The sequence below is a fragment of the Chrysemys picta genome, chromosome 14 (genome assembly GCF_011386835.1).
Source record: "Chrysemys picta bellii isolate R12L10 chromosome 14, ASM1138683v2, whole genome shotgun sequence".
Lineage (NCBI taxonomy): Eukaryota > Metazoa > Chordata > Testudines > Emydidae > Chrysemys > Chrysemys picta.
In genome coordinates, this window is record NC_088804.1 from 4,756,465 (window position 1) to 4,778,673 (window position 22,209).

General features: G+C 47.3%; 1 protein-coding gene and 1 long non-coding RNA gene across 7 annotated transcripts in view; one reads left to right on the top strand and one right to left on the bottom strand.

Annotated features, from left to right (window-relative positions):
• RANBP10 (RAN binding protein 10) overlaps positions 1 to 22,209 on the bottom strand; it is a 142,167-nt gene that overhangs the window by 60,191 nt on the left and 59,767 nt on the right. The gene's annotated exons all lie outside the window — the stretch shown is intronic.
• Positions 1,208 to 6,747, top strand: LOC101937800 (uncharacterized). Its single transcript, XR_010592649.1, has 2 exons — positions 1,208 to 1,335; positions 6,570 to 6,747. It is a non-coding gene; the product is annotated as an uncharacterized LOC101937800 (long non-coding RNA).

Here is a 22,209-nt window from a genome sequence, read left to right on the forward strand (position 1 = left end):
TCGGCGCCGGGACTGCGAGCGGCGTGGGGACCTGCTTCGGGACCTGGATCGGTGCCGAGGTTCCAGCCCTTGCGATGGAGGGCGCATCAAGGCAGGTTTCCCCCTCGACTGGACCGGGCGAGTCAACGGTGCCGTCGGTGCCGGTGGTTGGGGCGGTGCCGGCTCCGTGAGAGCTATTAAGTCTCTCGCCGCCGCGAAGGTCTCTGGAGTCGACGGGAGGCACTGTATCACCGCCGGCCTCGGTGGAGACGCTATCTGCACCGGACTCAACGGCCTCGGCGCCGGAGTCGACGGTGCTGGAGGCACCTGTTTCCGGTGCTCCACCGGCGGACGCGGCTCTACCCCCGGCACTGGGGAAGCCGGCGTCTTCGGCACGGAGGTCCCCGTCTTATGGGCTTTTTTATGCCCTGGGGATAATGACCGGCGCCAAGGCACTTGCTGTGCTTGCGGTGCCGACGAGGTCCGGTGCCGGGGAGGCTTGTCCGACGCCACTCGCGTGGTCGTCGTAGCCGGTGCCGCCGGGGCACTGCGCACCGAGGCGCTAGGTGCCGGGGCCAGGCTTGTAGATGGAGCGTCCGGACTAAGTGCCGCCTCCATCAGGAGTTGCCGGAGCCGAAAGTCCCGCTCCTTCTTGGTCCTTGGTCTGAAGGCCTTACAGATCTTGCACTTATCTGTTTGATGGGACTCTCCCAGGCACTTCAGACAGGAGTCGTGCGGGTCGCTCGTGGGCATAGGCTTAGCGCAGGAGGCGCACTGCTTGAAGCCGGGAGCGTTGGGCATGAGCCCGGCCCCGCGGCCGGGGGAGAAAGGGGGAGACGACCCCCTTAATCCCCTGAACTACAATAACAACTTTAAAACTATTTAACTATTTAACTATAAACACTAGAACTACAACTATAACTATAACTGCGAATGACTGACTAAGCTAGGGAGAGTGGAGAACAGCTAAGCAGCGCTCCACAGTTCCAACGACCGTCAGGGGCGGTAAGAAGGAACTGAGGGGGCGCCGGGTCGGCTGGGGTATATATTCAGCGCCATGAAGGCGCCACTCTAGGGGGCTCCACAGCCGACCCGCCGGTGTTGCTAGGGTAGAAAATCTTCCGACGATCGTGCACGCGGCGCGCGCACACCTAATGGAATGGATATGAGCAAGCACTCAAAGAAGAACTTTGGATTCTTCGACCATGGGATGTTGGTTCCAGGAAGAAGACTGCTAGGAAGAGATGGGATCCACCTAACGAAGAGAGGGAAGAGCATCTTTGCAGGCAGGCTGGCTAACCTAGTGAGGAGCGCTTTAAACTAGGTTCACCGGGGGATGGTGACCTAAACCCAGAGGTAAGTGGGGGAGTGGGATACTGGGAGGAAACACAAGGAGGAGGGTACAAGATGGAAAGCCTGTTGATTCATACTGAGAAAGCAGGGCAATCGGCTAGTTATCTTAGGTGCATGTACACGAACGCAAGAAGCCTGGGAAACAAGCAGGAAGAATTGGAAGTCCTGGAACAATCAAAGAACTATGATGTGATTGGAGTAACAGAAACTTAGTGGGGCAGTTCACATGACTGGAGCACTGTCATGGATGGTATAAACTGTTCAGAAAGGACTGGTACGGGAGGAAAGGTAGAGGACTTGCACCGTATTAAGAGAGCGGTATGATTGCTCAGAGCTCCAGTATGAAACTGGAGAAAAGCCTGTTCAGAGTCTTTGGGTTAAGTTTAAAGGCGAGAGCAACAAAGGTGATGTCGTGGTAAGCGTGTGCTATAGACCGCCGGATCAGAAGGATTAGGTAGACGAGGCTTTTTTCAGACAACTAACTTAAGTTTCCAGATCACAGGCCCTGGTTCTAATGGGGGACTTCAATAACCCTGACATCTGCTGAGAGAGCAATACAGCAATGCACAGACAATCCAGGAAGTTTTTGGAGAGTGTTGGGGACAACTTCCTGGTACAAGTGCTGGAGCAACTGACTAGGGGCCGTGCTCCTCTTGACCTGCTGCTTACAAACAGGGAAGAATTGATAGGGGAAGTAGAAGTGGGTGGCAACCTAGGCAGCAGTGACCATGAGATGGTTGAGTTCAGGATCCTCACAAAAGGAAGAAAGGAGAGTAGCAAAATACGGACGCTGGACATCAGAAAAGCAGACTTTGACTCCCTTAGGGAACTGATGGACAGGATCCCCTAGGAAGCTAATATGAGGGGGCAAGGAGTCCAGGAAATCTGGCTATATTTTAAACAAGCCTTATTGAGGGCGCAGGAACAAACCATCCTGATATGTAGAAAGAATAGCAAATATGGCAGGCAACCAGCTTGGCTTAACAGTGAAATCTTCGGTGAGCTTAAACTCAAAAAAGAAGTTTACAAGAAGTGGAAATTTGGACAGATGACTAGGGAGGAGAATAAAAATATTGCTTGAGCATGCAGGCATGTAATCAGGAAGGCCAAGGCACAATTGGAGTTGCAGCTAGCAAGGGACGTGAAGGGTAACAAGAAGGGTTTCTACAGGTATGTTAGCAACAAGAAGGTGGTCAGGGAAAGTGTGGGACCCTTACTGAATGGGGGAGGCAACCTAGTGACAGATGATGTGGAAAAAGCTGAAGTACTCAATGCTTTTTTTGGCTCGGTCTTCACAGACAAGAGCAGCTCCGAGACTGCTGTATTAGGCAACACAGTATGGGGAGTAGGTGAGCAGCCCTCACTGGTGAAAGAACAGGTTAAGGACTATTTAGATAAGCTGGACGTGCACAAGTCCATGGGTCCAAATCTAATGTATCCAAGGGTGCTGAGGGAGTTGGCTGATGTGATTGCAGAGTCATTGGCCATGATCTTTGAAAATTCATGGTGTTTGGGGGAGGTCCCGGATGATTGGGAAAAGGCAAATATAGTGCCCATATTTAAAAAAGGAAAGAAAGAGAACCCAGGGAACTACAAACCCGTCAGCCTCACTTCAGTCCCCAACAAAATCATGGAGCAGGTCCTCAAGGAATCCATTTTGAAGCACTTGGAGGAGAGGAAGGTGATCAGGAACAGTCAATATGGATTCACCAAGGGCAAGTCATGCCTGACCAACCTGATTGCCTTCTATGACGGGATAACTGGATCTGTGGATATGGGGAAAGCAGTGGATGTGATATATCTTGACTTTAGCAAAACTTTTGATACGGTCTCTCATGGTATTCTTGCCAGCAAGTTAAAAAAGCATGGATTGGATGAATGCACTATAAGGTGGATAGAAAACTGGCTAGATTGTCGGGCTCAACAGGTAGTGATCAACAGCTCGATGTCTAATTGGCAGCCGGTATCAAGCGGAGTGCCCCAGGGGTCGGTCCTGGGGCCGGTTTTGTTCAACATCTTTATCAATAATCTGGATGATGGGATTGATTGCACCCTCATCAAGTTTGCAGATGACACTAAACTGGGAGGAATGGTAGATACGCTGGAGAGTAGTGATAGGGTCCAGAGTGACCTAGACAAATTGGAGGATTGGGCCAAAAGAAATCTGATGAGGTTCAACAAGGACAAGTGCAGAGTCCTGCACTGAGGAAAAAAGAATCCCATGCACTGCTACAGGCTGGGGACCGACTGGCTAAGCAGCAGTTCTGCAGAAAAGGACCTGGGGATTACAGTGGACGAGAAGCTGGATATGAGTCAGCAGTGTGCCCTCGTTGCCAAGAAGGCCAATGGCATATTGGGCTGTATTAGTAGGAGCATTGCCAGCAGATCGAGGGAAGTGATTATTCCCCTCTATTAGTCACTGGTGAGGTCACACCTGGAGTATTGTGTTCAGTTTTGGTCCCCCCATTACAGAAGAGATGTGGACAAATTGGAGAGAGTCCAGTGGAGGGAAACAAAAATGATTAAGGGGCTGGGGCACATGACTTACGAGGAGAGGCTGAGGGAACTGGGGTTATTTTAGTCTGCAAAACAGAAGAGTGAGGGGAGATTTGATAGCAGCCTTCAACTACCTGAAGGGGGGTTCCAAAGAGGATGGAGCTCGGATGTTCTCAGTGGTGGCAGATGACAGATCACGGAGCAATGGTCTCAAGTTGCAGTGGAGGAGGTCTAGGTTGGCTATTAGGAAACACTATTTCATTAGGAGGGTGGTGAAGCACCGGAATGCATTACCTAGGGAGGCTGTGGAATCTCCATCCTTAGAGGTTTTTAAGGCCCGGCTTGACAAAGCCCTGACAGGGATGATTTAATTGGTCCTGCTTTGGTTGGTCCTGCTTTGAGCAGGGGTTGGACTAAATGACCTCCCGAGGTCTCGTCCACCCTAATATTCTATGATTCTATGACTCTGGGTACAGAGCCTATGCCAGCATGCACAGGAAAACTAAGCCCTGGAGGGTCTGAACACTCCTGAATCCACATCTAGAAACGGATAGCTAAAGTCTCAAGGCGTAGGGAGACTGGGAGAGGGACCCAACCTGAGTACAGCACTGACTTCTGCACAATCAGATTCCAGATTCCTGCCAGCCAGAGCCAAGAAAAGCACCTGTGCATTGGACAGGAAAATCACAGGGCACATGTGAAAGTCCCCATTTCAGCAGCTGCAGAGAAGGCCTCCTCGTATGAATAGAGGAGTCTTGTATTCACAGACCAGGCTCCTGTGCCGCATTAGGCAGATTTATGCTCAGCTGAACATTGGAGACACGTTTTTCCTTTTTTATATAAACCACAGAGATTCCAAGCAAGGCTGTATTGCAGCGTCATGTTACACAAGCCCCATACAAGCCATCAAGGGCTAAATATACCCTGTGAGCATGCAGCTCCAGTGGATCACTTGGGCTGGCAGAGCAGCAGGATCCTCCACCCTGCTAGGAAAGCTACAGAAATAACTCGCAGCTTGTTCAGAACAAAACGTCCCAGCCATTTAGAGCCTGGAAAATGAACCCCACGTACTGGAGCTCTCGGCTTGGTTCTGCTCCTCGACTTCCAATTTTTACTTCCCATTAAACAGGGACCCTTGAGTTGTTTAGGCCCTGACTCCCATGTGCATATAAAAATCACTAGTCCACTGCCAAGAAGTATGATAGAGGTCACCAGCCCCAGAACATCCCTCATCTTTAATGCATAGCTACTGCCCAGGGAGACTGCTTGCACCAATGGGGAGCAGTGCATGCTGGGACCTGGAGATTTCACGGGGGTCTCCTCCATGTTGAAGCTGATTGATCACCTGTCCTATGGTACACCCCTGTGGGCTGTTTCTAGCTGGTGGATATGCCGGGTATTCCTTGATCACCTCTGCTGTATGTCCCTTTATATTTAACTTCCTTTGGGGTTGTCTCCAGTACACGCCTGCTCTTTGTTACACCTGCAATACGTCTCTTCCACTTTGGTATCTAAGGCACTTTGGAGAATCGGTCGCAATGTTTTTAGAGGCATGCCTCCAGCAGTCGCACCAATGACTGAAAGTTTCTCTTCTGGGGCCAGTGACTGGAAGAGGTTACAAGCCCTAAAAGCTTTTGTACTGGTCCCAAAACACCTCTAGTTCTGGCAACTGATGAGACTCCCCAGCCTTGAGCCACATCGTGCTAATCGCCAGCATGTGATTGATAAAGTTGTGTCAAAAACAAGTTAAAAAACAATATCAGCCTGACAGGACTTCACAGATGGATCTCTTGTAACCTGACTGGGCTGGAGAGCAATGCTTTGCATCATGGATATGAACTAATGGGGTACACAAACACTGATCAAGGAACTGTAAATTAAAAATTGCTTCAGTCTACTGTGCTTTTCTGACACTGGGCCAGGACTGAGAATAGCAAGTGGGGGAACTTAGACCTCTATTTCCCACTGGGCCCAGGGATGCATCAGGGCTCTTGGGTGTGCAGGGCTTTAATGAAAGTCCATTTCTCCAAGTTTAGTTTCCTCCCTTCGGTTTTTAGCAGCTGGGTGTTTAATGGGTTACAGTGATCATACAAAAATAGATACACCTCACAAAAGAGATTGTTTAAACTAGAGAGGGCAGGTGGAAGGACACTTCCCTTCTCCCCCAATCTCTCTCCCTCCCTGAACAACATGGGCTCCACCAAGTATTGGAATTGAATTTGCCCCCTTTAGCCCATCTGGACAAAAATAAATCCAGTGCCTGACATTTAAAATAGTAATGGTGCAACCCAAACCCTCACACTAACTCTTAGCAGCCTGGCATGCACATTGAACAGGAGGAGTGAACCTGCAGCACCCCATTAGCATTGTCTCTAGGGAGATAAGCAATTGTCCAATAACTACTTCCAGCTTCTCTCCAACAGAAAAGCAGAGAGCCACTCAATCATGTAGATATTCTAGTGCTAGCCTCTGTCTACAGGGTTCTCAAACTTCATTGCACCATGACCCCATCTGACAACAAAGTTACTACATGACCCCAGGGGAGCAGGGAGAGAGCGTGAGCCCCACTTCCCTGGGTGGAGGGGAGAGGGGGCCACAGCCCAAGCCTCACTGCCCCATGTGGGGGTGGAGCTCGGGCTTCAGCTCTGGGTCCCAGCAAGTCTAATGCTGGCCCTGGTAACCCCATTAAAATGGGATCCCAACCCCCAGTTTGATAACCGCTGGGTCTCTATCTCTTCTAGAGTCTGCAGACATGTCGACATTTCAGGGGTATCGGTATCAAAGGCAGCTGTCAGATCTACAGAAACAACATGGATATTTGGTCTTCATCCATCATCAAGAGAAGACTGACAACTGAAATGAGAGCAACTTTCAACCACAGCATCAAATCCACCATCTCTGGGCCCAGACCCTTAGATCCCTTCCTCTTCCAAAAAAATTATTTGTGCAGCTCCTTCTCCAAATAAGGTACATGACCACTAGGGCTGACTTGGAGTCTGTTCCAAATTCAAGCCACCCACGAATCACGAATCAAGGAAATTAAATACAAATGCTCAAACAGTTAAAGTGCTTTAAGAAACAAAACTGTAAGTGGCTGTTCTTCCAACCACTTTCCATGTGCAGTTCTAATTTCCAACTCCTACTTCAGAGAAGTGAGAGCTAGCAGGGTTACTTGGCTTGTGAATATCCTGCTAACATTTTAAACAGCATCCATAACACCCACCTTGCTACACAATTGAATTTCAAAGCCCTGGCAATTGACATGTTTACCAGATGATTTGGTTTTCCACCTGCCTGAGTCACTTGGCTTTTGAGAACAGGTGACGGAATGAACTCTCCACCTTGTTCAAACAAGCTCAACCAAAACAGCGCAACTCAATAGATCTGCAGGAATGTCCAGGCTCTGCCCAGTTCCCCCAGGCACTCGGTGTAACAGCTACAATTAACACAGGGACTGCCCAAACCACCAGCAGGTGTTTTCTCCCAGATAGGGATTTACAGCTGGAAGTACAGGCTTATTCAGGGTATTAAAACTATGCTCAGTAGATGTCTCACAGACTAGTTCTGCTTGGCAGAGGGGAACAGCCTGCATCAGCAAGACCAACAGAGGCTTGGTCTGCAGGATAATATGAACATATGGACACACTGTTAAGCATTTGATGCTATAAACAAGGAACAATTCTGGAAGCTGTTCATGGACCATAGCAAAGAGGAGGATTCCAGGGGCACTGAGGTCAGTTAGGCCTACAACAGTAAAAAGGGCAGAGTCTATTCTTCAGCTCCCCTTCTGAAGAGAACTAATGCCTAGAGCTGTGGTTCCCAAAGCATGGCCCCCCAGTCACATGATGCTGGCTGGCTTTTCCTATTTCTAGCGACCAAACTGCATGAAAAGCAGCTAAAAAGACAGTAAGTATTTCTTAGTGTTACCTTTCCATGGCAGCCATTGCGGTAATTGCCACATTTCTTCAGTCAGCAGAGGGGAGGCAGAGAGCAGGATCATGAATTAGGAGGAATGTCACTACAAGGAATTTGAGACCCCTAGACCTGAAGAATGAAGTCCATGAGCCCTACGGGGTCCCTCAGGGAAGGAGAGGAAAATCACATTGTATATGCACCTCAAGTTACCCCAAAAATGATCCTGCCCATGAACATTCTCAAAGGCCCCATTCAACGTGTCCAACAATAACCATGATGCATAATTTCCTCTGTATTATGGCCAAGGAGAAGAGGTCACTGATTTCCAGGACAGCTTTGGCTGTGCTCATTCAACCACAGAACGGACTCAAGAAAGGAGTCAAACTACCCTGATGCAAGTCCCAGTCCCAAATGAGGTGGCTTCTCATTAGTGCCTATGCTGTAAAACTCCCCACATCCCGAAAGCTACATGGACATCCCAGAACGTGATCTAGTGGTTAGGGGACAAGGAATCACAACTGCTAGGTTCCTTGATTGGCTCTGCCACTGACTCACTGTGTGACCCTGGGAAAAATCATCAACTCTCTGGGCCTTCATTTCCCTATCTACAAGATGGAGCCATCGCAATGTTTGCAGGGATGGAGAGTGAGAGCTGGGTGTGTTTTAGAGGCAGGCTGGCTGGCTTCAAACATTCCCCTACAAAGCCATCCCGTAACGAGGCTGAGCGCCAGCCAACATGCCAATTCAGTTATTCAGACAGAGGAATTTCCCCATTTGCAGAATCTGCTCTCAACTGTTGTGTTTCTCCTCTCCTGGCGTTCTCCAGCACAGGACTATTTTAACGGCTCATTCTGTCCAGTCACAGAGCAATTCCAACAGTCTGACAGATGAGTTATTAGTGCATGCACCAAACCTCAATGAGTGCATGCTGCTCCCTCCTCCCTTTGCTAGGTCACTAACCAGAAGGCAGGGATAATAAAAAGGTAAGTGAGATTAGCACAAGGGGAGGAGGAAGGGGGAGAAAGAGCTCACAGGCACCAAACACCCAAGCTACACTACATCTCATTCATCAGTTCAACATAAATACATGGTCTACTTAGAAATTCAAACGTCTAAAGAGAAGTGGGGGCCAAAATAATCAAGGAGCTGTAATCAGGGAGAGTGTAAAATTAAATTCACTTAGCTTAGTAATACAGTGACTCTATATAGCTACCCTTGCCTAGAAAGGTTAATAGCTGTTTGAAATTCCATAGCAGGTAACGTAGCAATCAATGGTGTAGAAAATGGAAAAAAGGAAATGGACCTGTTGGCACATTTCTAGCAAGTGAAGAGTGAGTAGAGAGAGTCTGGAAGGTCCCGGGCACTTCTGAATCACTTAGCCCACTGGTACGCCGACCTCAGTGGTTCTGGAGCCAAATTAGGGATCAGGTTTACCAAAAAGAGCCACAGCAGTGTAAATTCAGTGTTTAATTGACTATAGTGCTATAGATTCAAACACACAGTGTTTTCATATCATGTGCTGCAAAGAGCCGCAGGAGATGCATTAAAGAGCCACTTGCCACTCAAGAGCCTCAGTCGGAGTATCACTGACTTAGCCCTTTAATTCTCCCCCAACTTATTTTTGATCCTTTTAGACCTACCGGCAAAAGCAATATTGTCCATGGATGACAAACTTCTGAAACCTACACATTTCAGAGTGATGGGTCAAAAGCTAAGGCCCAAAATTGACTTCCTTTAAAATAGCTACAACCGTTTGAGGAGCATTCTAGATTTTAAAATTCACCATTTCAGTCATGAGACGTGGAAGTAAATAAAAGCCGTTATTTCTATAGGCCCCACAATACGTATCAAGGTCTCGTAATGCATTCAGTCCATCAGCCGACAGTTCCCAGGGCGCTTGATAGTGTGTGTATGTACTGATGTATCCGGGTGTGCAGGACAGAAGAGAATACATGTGAATTTCGATAGTATCCAAAAGATGTAAGAAAAGCAATATTTACCAAACAGAAAACAAGACAAAAGTGAAATGGGCAGATAGTTACTTTATGTACACACACTCTGCTAGAAAATAAGGCATGCCAAATTTTAGCTAATAAATCTCAACTCAGTACCCCCACCACCATTCTAGAGATGAGGAAACTGAGGCAGGGCAGTTCAGTGGACTTGCCCAAAGAGACAGAGGGAGTTCGTGTCAAAGCTAGAATAAGAACGTCAGCATTTGGGGCTCCCAGTCCTGAGCTCAGACCATGCCTGTTACACGCAATGGCCAGGAAAAACAGTACACAAGGATACCCTAGAGCAGTGATTCTCAACCTATTTACCATCATGGGCCGCATATGCGGCTCTTTGTGTTAGGTGGGCCACATCCATTCAATATACACTAACCGAATGGCTCTGAGGATGTCACATGGGCCACAGCTGTGTGCTGATTAGGCCGCAAGCAGGCCGCGGGTTGAGAACCACTGTCCTAGCGGATGCAATCCTAAGTCCCATACTCCAAATATAGTTCTATATGATGTTAGAGACGTCAGAACTGCACTATGTACGTCACAGCCTTTTACACTGAAAATACAGCTGTAACCAGTTTGAAACAGCTGATTATACTAGAGAGATTTGTGATTTTAGAAAGATCAACGACAGGAGGAGCATACCATCAGCCCTGAGAGAAGGCAGCAGAGCACCAGGACAGCATAGTTTCCCTGGCTGCAAAAAAAATGCCTGACTTCTCGCAGAACTGTGCAGCTCCGAGATGAATACAAGGATCATGCGAAAGGAAAATTGTCTCAATTGTCAGTACTATTATGGGCTACTCATCAAGAATGCTGTTTAACTGGACTATCTGGTGAGCTGGCTAATGAATCCTCAGAACAAATGTAGTGAAACACATGGAAAGTTACCATGTGCCTTGCAATGCTAAATCCTTCTCTTCCTACAATAAAAAACTAGGTTACAATAGCATTAAGGGATTGGCTTAAACTCATGTGGGCTGAAAATTCAGAGGAAAATTTAAAATGGCACTGTCACCCATTGGCAATGCGCCAAGGCACACAAGGGCACAGTTATTCTTCAGTGCAAAGGCATAGTACAAAGAGAGAGAGAGAGAGAGAGAGAGAGAGAGAGAGAGAGAGTGTGTGTGTGTGTGTGTGTGTGTGTGTGTGTGTGTGTGTGTGTGTGTGTGTGTGTGAGAGAGAGAGACAGTGTGTTGTGGTTTTTTTGGGGGGGGGGGGAAGGGGAGGAGGAGTTCATTCTAAATTCCCCAACTTCTACTGCAAAGTTCTGACTCCAATCTGAACATTCCCAAAGTTTGGGATGCACGTGTTCATATTTCAGGGGTTGGGCACAGTTCTAGGATGCACCAAAGAAACGTTTTAATGGAAGTGTGAGTGGCAAGGCAGAGGAACATTGCACAGTTATGGAACAGCCTAAATATTTTTGGAGTGTGAGTGTGAGTGTGTGTGTGGGTGGGAGAGGAGCTTGATATTCAGAAAGTGGTGCAGTCAAGTGTATGTTTAATCTGCTGCCAGAGTTTCCATGGCTGTATGTAAGTCAGCTATCTGTGCCCACACACTGCTAATTATGGCAACTAGGTGGTTATTTGAGGGGCCAAAACTGCAAAGGTGGGTCAGAGAAACTGCAGACCTGTCTGAAAATCAAATCCTAGTGTACAGTCAACTGAAGACTTCAAACCTAGTCAGTGACCCATGGAATACACCGAGACATTTTAGCTGTTTTGTTTGCCCTAGGTTAGAAATTAAGTTTACATTTCTTCTGTGCTATAGCCACTCATTCCCCATTCATAGGGCCCAGCCTTTTGTCACGTTTTAATCCAACAAGTGCCTAGTTTTGTGCTGAGTTGGACAATGCTGGTGCTATTTGGATTAAATCCTCTAGCTCAGAGAATGGGACAAGACTGTGCCTCGCTACTGAGAACGTGAAGCCTTTTGTATACAGGTCTCAGTACAAGTGATGTTTGGGGAGGTTGTGTTTTTAGTCCAGAGACAAAGTGTTTTAGAAGCAATTTCAGTTTATCTTGCTTAATGACTGAAGTTAACTGAGCCCTGTATATGTCGTCAGAGCACCGTATGAGCATCTTTAAGCAGGACAGGTTGAGGATTCCCCAAACATTGTCAACTGATTCTTCACTAGGTGATAACCAAGAGATCAAATGTTTCTATCAACAGCTATGAAGTATAATTAGCTTCTGGTTATGCTTCCTAGAGGTCAGTGACATTTGGGCACTGGGGTCAACACTCCACTGGTTTGCTACCAGGACATAGGGAAGAGCTAGCCCTGGTCCATACTTAATATTTAGATTCACCTGGCTGCACCACTCACACCCCTGAGCACCATAGCTATGCAGACCTAAGCCCTGGTGTAGATGTGGTTAGGCTGACAGAAGAATTCTTCCATCGACTTAGCCACCGCCACTCAGAGGTGGATTACTACCTACATCAATGGAAAGCCCCTTCAGTCGATGCAGGAAGTGTCTACGGTACTGCTGCTACAGCGCTGTAGCTATGTTGGAGACTTTCCTTGAATACTTCAAGTCATCGCCCTTGTGCTGGCATCCTGTCCTTGTGCTTTCAATCCGAGGAGGCTTGAGTTGGATCAGTACTTTGACGGCACATCTCCACAGAACACCTAAGTTCTACAGGAAGTGGCATCCCTTCCCCAAAATCACTATTGATCCAGTGGTTTCAGGGCACTGGGTCACCAAAGGTGAAGACTTTTCAATAAGACCCCAAAACCAGGTCCTGGCCATCTCTGGTTTTCAAAGATCTCATGGAGCTTTTTGAGAGAGGTAGGAATGCAAATCAGCAGCCTAAGGAAAATCCAATTTATGTAATTATATCTTGTCTGCTTAACTTCATCATCCAGTTTTGAATAAATATGACGTGTTTTCCCTCACTTTCTGTTCTACAATGTCACATTGTTTAAGAACAGGTTAGACAAACAACTGTCAGGGATGGTCTAGGACAGATATACCTGGTCCTGTCTCAGCAGAGGAGGTTGGACTAGCAGACTTCTCAAGGTCCCTTCCAGCCCTACATTTCTATAGTTCTATAGTAGTGGTGTGAGCTGTTAAACTGCTGATATAATTCACCTTGGATATGGCAAGAGTAATTCTTGTACACATAGCGGGAATATTCCTGAAATAAAGAGCAATCATCTTGCATCCTTGATTGACTACCTGTGCCATCCATTAATCCATCTCACATTCCAAAGCACTGAGCAAACTTTCGATCCTTCCCATGTTTTCTTCTTCACCAACCCCTCCAGTGCAAAGTTAGACTAATCTACTGTACACATTGGGAATATTCAGCCCTTGACCTCCGTACGGTAACTCACGCATGCCTAGGATGGGGTAGCCCTAATCTAATGCCAATTAAACTCTTATGCCACACCACCACCACCACATGCATGGGCAGCATTCTGGGATCGGTTTAGAGGAAGGCAGCTACATGCAAGAGAGTCATTCAGGGTGACATTTTTAAACAGTGTAAAAAATTAATAGGAATTGGGTAATTCCCTTAAGACCTTTGAAAATCCAACCCTAAAGGCTTTAGCCATCTTACCAGGGCTCATACCAAGTATCTCAGTGTGTCTATATTTCCTGAGTACATTCACTGCAACTTAACTTGTTTTCTAAATATGCCCTACCTGGCTAAGAAAAGCACAAGCCAATCTTGGGGCAGCTTGTGGTTAAGGTGAAATAAGTAAAACTTTTAAAATTCATAAAATCCTCCCTCTGAAAAAATGCAAAATGTTTTAATTTACATTAAAAGTATTAAATTTCATTCTTCTGTCCTGATTAATTCAGGCTGTAGAGGATTCCTTGGAACATAAGGACAGAATATGATCGGGTCTGCAGCTTAGCATGAATTTCAATACATTAACATGTCTCTGTGCAATCAAAATGGTAACAAGGCAGGGCTAAGAGGTGTACTCACATTTTACTTTCAAGGACCTGCATTCAAAGCCCTGTTTGGACTCCAACTGAATTGAGTCTGGGGATGTCACAGTCCCTAGTGGACAGTGGTCCACAAAACAAAATCACCACACAAGTCAACATAAAAGGCAGCTTTTGCTGACACCTGCAATGCTGCTTACCCAGTGATGTTTTCTTGTGTTGGCATTAAAGTTTAATAGATTACTGGGAAACAAAACAGCCTGTTTCCGTTTCATTAAGCACGCTTGATGATCAGTGATTTAGAATGTGAAAAAAAGAAAACTAAAACAGAGACTTTTTCAAGCTTCTAAAGGGCCATTCTAAAAATTACAGTTAGCATGTGTTGGCAGTATGAGCATCCATCACTTAGACAACCTGACTGCAGCCTTCCTGATCTCATTCATGCTGGCTGTGAGTCTAGGTACCATGCAATCAGGAGACCTCAGCAAGAACTGGCATATGGAAATTGTTAGAATTCACTTGCCATATGGTAGACTATCACCAAACCTGTTGTAGACCAGTCACGGTTCTGCCTCTGCCTAGTTACCCCTTCCATAGGATAAGTGACTGCCCAGAAGAAAGAACCCTGCAAATATCTAGACTATAGTTTCACTTTGAGCTTCCATAGTTTGTATTGCCCAATCTCTAGTCTGTTAGGTAGTGGCATTTTATTTGTTCATCCACTGAAACATGTTCTAATGTTTTTTGAAAGCCTCCCTGCATACAAAGAGATTCTGATCTCAGATAGGTTAACATAAATCCAAAGGAACTACTGATTCCAGTGGCGTTACCTTGAGATTTAAAACGAGGAAACTGAGTAGGATCTAGCCTAAGCTATTTACTAATACAGAGCACAAGTTCCTACCTCCCCAGAACACAGGAGATTCTTGTCTTTACAAGGTTCTATTCTAACAACTCTGTATAAATTCTGTTTAGATATTCCAAAAGATTACAAATCAAGGGAACTCACTACATTGGGCTAACTTGAGGAAAGTTCTAGAGCACACCACTGTACCTCAGTCCATGAGGACAATCCCCAGGAAGCCTTGAAGTGTCAGCTCAGACAGACACTGCAGTCTCACAGGTGCAACAGAATGGATCATGGAGACCCTCCCATCTACATCACACTATCTCCATCCGATTGAAGGACAAACTCCTGCTGTTCCAACAGGGCCTGTAGTTCACAAAACCAGCATTGACAGTTCCACTGAAAGCAGCTGAACTCCATAAAAAAAAATGACTGTCCTGGACTTTGTCCTCCTTGTTTGCTAGGTCTCATCACCATGTTTAATAGTCCTTCACTGCTGCCAGAATCATCTGTACAGGGTAGCACTCCATACGTGCAGAGGTTTCTATTTACAGCAGGGACCCCAGGTTTCCAGCAGTACCTGCTCCAATGCAATGCAGGATAATGGTTAAGAGCGTAAAGACGACCGGGCTCTCCTTCACCGGTAGCATACCCCTTAATGCCATCTGTTCAATATTATATGTGCCAGGCAGGGGTGGCTAGTAAATTTCCAGAATGGCCACTTCATTTCTAAGGGCAATCATAGCTCTCTTGCAGGACGGGAAAAATCAAGACTAGATATTAGATGGGTTATAAATCACTATTTAGGAAGGAGAGGGGTTTTGATTTAAGTTACAACCCACTCACACAGGGTTAGAGTGAATACCCTAATGTACACCTCATTCCCAGGCAAATCTGAACGGAGCTGGAGTCAAGATGCTCAGAGGAATTTTAAGGTTAATCTAAGTTAGCAGGTCTCCAACTGTGGACCCCTGAACACTGGCAAGTTGAGTGCTGCAGCGGAAACGTGACAGGGCATACCACAGAGGTGAAGAGTTGCCTGGGAAAGCAGCCGGTGCTCCCACGGGCCTAGCTGATTCTAGGTTAGTCCATCACTCCTGCTCTCAGAACAGGACAGCTGCCTCCACAAAGTGCTTGAAGAGCCTTCTGAGCATGCTGTAGCAGAGGAAAGGAAACCCGTGTGCCGGAGTAAGGATGAACAGACCAGATCAGGAGGGAAGCTGGAGGTTACAGCAATTTAGTAGGGGGCAGCTGGTACTTTTGACACTGGCCAAGGTAGTTGGGGGTTGAGGGCTAAGCACATTAGCGAGCTGTTTCTGCCAAATGAACAGGAGCAAAATAGTTAATACTGATATTTCAGTTATGATGTTTCATGAACTGACAGACTGATGTCCCAGTTCTGATTCTCCTCAAACTGATATCACCCCTGGGGATTTAACTCAGCTGGCGCACGGCATCTGCTGCCCCTATGGGGAAGTGAATGTTATTGACTGAGGGTAGAGTTTATTACTCCGGGGCAGACTGAGCCTAACTGATGACAAAGAGTGAAAGGCACAGGTGCCACAAAACCAGGGCTCTATTAAAGCCAGAGAGTTTGCAGGCATGCCGCTGTCACAGTCATTGGGTGGCCAAAGTGACATACTGTAGTCTGAGACCAAAATTTCTGGTTTAAGAGCGCTGTTTTAAAGTGCCCTAAAATCCAGACTTGGATTTTATAAGTACTGTCAAGGAAATCAGCATTGATGAAACAGAGGAAATAAGGAAGACTCTACAAAGAGCAGTTAGGATAATGGAACCATGTTCCTCAACTGTTCCCTGAACAATACTCCTGGGGGAATTCCACGCCACTGCGCAATGCAGAATTTTGCAGAAATTAACGTGCACGCAGAATTTCCTTTCCCTCACAGAAATAAGCTGCAGTGCTGCTAGCCGCCACTAGTGGCTGCTGGACCAGCGGAGCCCAGCTCGCACATCGAAGACACTGCTGGGGGAGGGAGAGGGAGAGGGAGCTAGAGGGTTCCTGGCAGCTGCAGTTCCCAGCATGCCCTGAGAGAAGGTGAGGGTGGCACACAGGAAACTGTGCAAGCCTGGGACTTAGCATCAGGCTGTTTCTCCCTCTGGATCCCTGGGCTCTGGCAGGGGAGGGGGTGAGAGTGTCTGGCCCCACGGCTGGGCTCGGGGGGGTGTGAATGGGGCAGAGAAACAGGAACTGGGTTGTCATAGGGGTTTCTTTAACTCTCTACTCCTGGGGGAATTTTTGTGTGTCTGTATTGTTGCAGACATACCTGCTGACAGGTATTTTGAAATAAATTACCAAAATAATTGAAACTAGTGCTATTTTGACAACATTTGCAGACTCTTAAAATATTGTGCACAGAATTTTTTTTTTTTTTTTTACCCAGAATGCCCCCCGGCGTAGAACAACAGGACTGAGTTTGATCAAAGGAATGCAAGCCACTGAGCCATCTGGCCAAGGGGTTCCTGATCCACAGCTGCCCTAATGTGAGCAGCTCAAAACGTTTTCAGACTCTTCTAACCGTTTCAGTATAGAGTGAGGGAGTATGGGGGAGGGGGAGCTGGAGCAGGACAGGGGGTGAGGGCGCTGCCCCTTTGCCAATCTTTACCCTTTGGGGCTGGGCTCTGGCTCAGCTATTGAGGTTCCTGTACACCCCAAAAGATGACAACCCTTTATCATCCAAACAATGTGTTTTTGGACAAAGTTCAATGACTAGAGCTTTGATAAAGAAATAAGTTTCCAGAAGTGCATTTTTCTAGGATCTCTCAATGAATGAAGGATCATTTTCCAAGGGACCTTTGCTCTCTGGGAGCTCAGAAGTGCTGCTAGCAGAACAATATGGGTGACACTCACACCTTCCCCTAAGTATGTCACTGGAGGGGAAATGGAGCCATCTACCCCTAATTCCTCCTCCGGGCTGCTCCATCAGCCCAGCTCAAGGGCTCCCCTTCCCTTCACCACTCCCTGATCCAGCAGGGGAAGGAACCCAGACCTTCCCCTCCTCCATGTTGCCTCCAAGCAGTGGGGAAGGGACAACCACGCTCTCCCCTGTACACTCACCCCAATGCTTCTAGGGGAAAAGGAGAGGTCAGAGCAGTGCAGGAGAGTGTGGGGCAGGAAGGAAGGGGTCAAAGCTGTGCAGTGAGAAATGTAGGGCGCTTCAGCTCTGCCTCCCAAACCTCTCCATATCCATACCCCCCATTTCTGTGCCCCCTTCAATACATGCCCCCCAGTGCTGAGTCCAAGATGGAGAGCTGGGAATGTGTATGTTCAGTGCATAGTGCAGCCAGTGTTAAGAGGAGGCAGGGAGCTGGGAACATGCCTGCTTGGTGCATGGCACAGGCCCACAAGGGCTGAAGCTGCAGAAGAGGGGAATGAGAACCTGCACGGAGATGAATGACGCAGTTCACAGCACCATTGTTTCAGGTTGTATTACCTCCATGGGGTGTTCTCATTCAGCTAAGAAACTCTAATTGAGATGAATGGGCCACTTCACATCTGCGGCTCTTATGGTGCAAGTGGATGTGAAAAGCCCCTTCCTCATACACTAGACCTGAATTTGGGGCAGAGACTCTGCATCTCCACTCTCCTGCCTCCAGCTGGGGCATGAATTCTTTACAGCCCCTCCCACCTTCCCACCTGTCCCGGATTGCTAGAAGCATGGCGGAAGATAGAGCTGAGAGCAGCATGGGTGTGATGGATGGACTGGTGGAGTCATTTCAGACCGGGGTGGAGGGAGCAGTTGGAGAACCTGGGGAGTCTGAGAAGCAAGAGGAAATGTGGAGGGTTTTGGAGCAGGGAAGAGTGGGGTGGAAAGGAGGGGGATCAGACCTGAGAAATGCAGGGCATGTTCATAGACTCAGAGTTTAAGGCCAGAAGGGACCACTGGATCATCTAGTCCGACTTCCTGTATAACACAGGCCATGAAATTTCATTCAGTTGGCACTGTATGGAGTCCACTAACTTTTTGTCTAAAGCAGATCCTCCTGAAAGGCATCTGGTCTGGATTTGAAAACATCAAGTAGAGAATCCACAACTTCCCTTGATAATCTGTTCCAGGGGTTAATCACTGTCAAAATCTGTGCCTCATTTCTAATTTAGATTTGTTTGGCTTCGGTTTCCAGCCACTGGTTCTTGTTACGTTTTTCTCCACTAGATAGAGAGTCCTTGAGTACCCCGTATGTTCTCCCAGTGAGGTATTTATACACTGTTATCAACTCACATCTCAATTTTTTTTGGTCAACTAAACACATTGAGCTCTTGTAGTTTCTCGACGTGAGGCCTCTTCTCCAGCCCTTGAATTGTCCTTGTGCCTCTTTCCTGCACACTACCTCCAATTTTTTCACACCCTTTTGAATATGTGGACACCAGAACTGGAGGCAGTATTCCAGTCCCAGTATGGCCAAACCGCAGCTCGTTTCCAATTAAAGTGCAGCTCTTGGAGCCCCCTCCCCCATTCTCCGCCTACCAAACTGTTTGGGGGAGCTCAGGGCTTCTGCCCTGCGGTGTGGCAAGGGGCTTCTGCCCAGAAGGGAGGGGAGTCTTGGGCTTCAGCCCCACTCCCACTGAAGCCCTGAGACCTGGCAGTCACACCCTATGGGGCTGAAGCCCCTCAACCCCAAAGGGCAGAAGCCCTTAGCCCCACCACCGGGCTGAAGCCCCAATCCCCAGCAGGCACGCTCTGGCTCTCGAACTTCTGAAGATTGTCATATGCGGCTTGGAGGGTCAGTAAATTTGGCCATCCCTGCCCTATACAGAGGTAAAGTCACCTTCCTGCTCCTGCTTACTACTTCCCTGTTTATCCTGCCAAGAATCATACTAGCCCTTTTTGCCACTGTGCTAGGAGCTCGCGTTCAGCTGCTTGTCCACTAAGACCCCCAAATCCTTTTCAGAGTCACTGCTTTCCAGGATACAGTCCTCCATTCTGGGTCTGGCCCGCACCAGAAGTATAATTTTGCCTTTGGCTGTATTAAAAAAAAAAATTGTTTTAGTGGGCTCGGCTTACCAAGCGATCCAGATTGCTCTGTATGACTGACCTGTCCTCATCATTATTTAATCACAGGACCAAGCTTTGTGTCCTCTGCAAATTTTATCAGCAGTAATTTTATATGTACTTCCAGGTGATTGATGAAAATATTAATTAGCATTGGGCCTAGTACTGATCCCTGCGGAACCCCACTAGAAATACCTCTATCGGCTGATTCCCCATTGACATCTCTTTCAGACCTTTATTATATAGTTAAATGAGTGCAACCCCTACTGTGGATGGAGTTATATTAGCATAAAGATGCTTATATCAGTACAGCTTATTTCTGTGAATTCACCCACGGCAAAGCCTTCCGAGGGAAACGGTGGGGGCGAAGGACCTGTCTGGTTTTAAGATTAAGCTAGATAAGTTTATGGAGGGAATGGTTTAATGGAAAAACATGATTTTAGTCAAAGGAATACCGTGCCATGGCAGGTAAATAGTATAATGGCTAACAAGGGTCAGGCTGGAGACTCTTGCCTACATGCTCAGGGTTTTACTGATCGCCATATTTGGGGTCAGGAAGGAATTTTCCTCCAGGGTAGATTGGCAGAGGCCCTGGAGGTTTTTCGCCTTCCTCTGCAGCATGGGGCAGGGATCGCTAGCAGGAGGATTCTCTGCCAATTGAAGTCTCTAAGCCACAGGATTTGGGGACTTCAACAGCAGAGTCAAGGGAAAGGGTAGGTATGGCTTTGTGGCCTGCATCATGCAGGGGGTCAGACTAGATGATCATAATGGTCCCTTCTGACCTTAAAGTCTATGAGTCTATGAGTAAAGTGTGCGTGAGGGGGGTCCCCTCACCAGCAAGAGCGTTCACTTTTTGCCCATCGCCAGTGTATTCTTCTCAAATCTTTTCATCCAAATCCATGCTTTCACCTCCAAGCTACAGAGCAAGTGTCATCTTAGTTCAAAAAGAGATTATTAAATAGTGTCTGCCTTTCTCTGCACAAGCTCCTTCCTGCCTAACCTGCAAGAAAAAGTATTTAACAAGTTACTAATAAACAGTCTCCAGGGGGCACCCAATGAAATTAACGGGCATCAAGCTTAAAACAAACATAAGGAAGTACTTCTTCACACAACTGCATAGTCAGCCTGTGGAACTTGTTTCCAGGGGATGTTTGAAGGCCAAAATATAACAGGGTTCAAAAAAGAATTACCTAAATTCAGGGAGGATAGATCTATCAAGATTGTCAGGGACGCAATCCCATACTCCGGGTGTCCCAAAATCTCTGACTGCCAGATGCCAGGACTGGATGACAGGAGACGTGTCACTCGATCAATTGCCTCGTTCTGTTCATTCCCTCTGAAGCATCTGGCACCGGCCACTGTCAGACGAGGGATAATTGGTCTGACCCAGCATGGCCATTCTTGTGTTCTTAATTTCACGTGCCAAGAAATATCAAAATGAAGCAGCATCCAGGTTCATATCGGACATTGAGGAGAGCAGGCTGCCGCTCAGTAAGTAGTACCTCAGATCAAATCCTGGAAAGCATAACATCTGCCTGCATGCGCTACCCTGCGCACAAAGCCCACCACCATGCACATCAGATTTTTAAATCACAGCTTCTGCTGCAGCCTTTTTGGCTCCAGCAGGGATTATTTACATTAGTGTAACAGGTAGCTCTCCTGGACTCAACATCCGTCAGGCAGGCACAAAACACCTTCCCGAGAACAAACAGCTGCCGCTGCGCTCTGTGAAGAGGCAGAGGCATAACTATCATCTCAGTATCATGCCGCATCCTTTGCCGACACGAGACCGAGGAGGCTGCTTATGTAACTCTCTATCCTGGCAGGTTACACAGAGCATTCCCGGTGACTATGTGCAGCTGGAGCAGAGTCTGTTCTTACCCAGTATGATACAAGCCATTGCTCTAGGTCAACCTTTAAAGAGATCTCCGGAGTACTTCAGCATGGCATGAGCAGTCTCTGACTTGTAATTAACTCTACAGTTGGTGTGCGTTTTTAAATAACCACTTTTTCCTTCTCTAGTAGCTTTCCTAGAGTGCTCACTGCAGTTAACAAATGTAATTTAACCTCACAACCTCCTGGGAGGTATAAGCATTACCCTGTTTTAAAGATGAGGCCACAGGCAGAGAGGTGAAGAGACTTCCCCAAGGCCTCACCTAGCCTGTGACAGTTCTGGGAGCAGAACCCAGGGCTCCTCTCTCCTGAGGCCTGTGTCTTACCCAGGTGCCTTTTTGAGAACAGAGGTGACACCCAGAAGGTTTACATATGTTGACTGGGCCCATTTTCAGACAAGCAACACAAAGACCTCAACAGTCAGCCAGCACAAAGATGCCAAACAGCTACCACTGGAACAGAATCAAACCAATCAAGTGTCTTTTGGTGCTAGAATGGGGACAGTAGCTCACGGAGATGCATGACTTCATCAATGCTGCCAGGCAAAGAGGACAGAAAGTTGCTCAGCTGGCAGACAAAGAGGAGGGAGGCGGAGGAGGGGGACAGAGTCCCTGGCACTTACAAGAACATTTTTACAACTTAGGAGCCAAAATGAAGTTCTCTTTCTCCTGGAAATGTCAGCAAGGAGTAGGTGGAAGTGTTTCACAGAATGATACACAAACTCCCTTGCCTTGACAGGCTACAAGAATCTCTGGTTTCCAAGTCATACGCCAGAGGGAACAACATTATTTGAACATTTGAACACA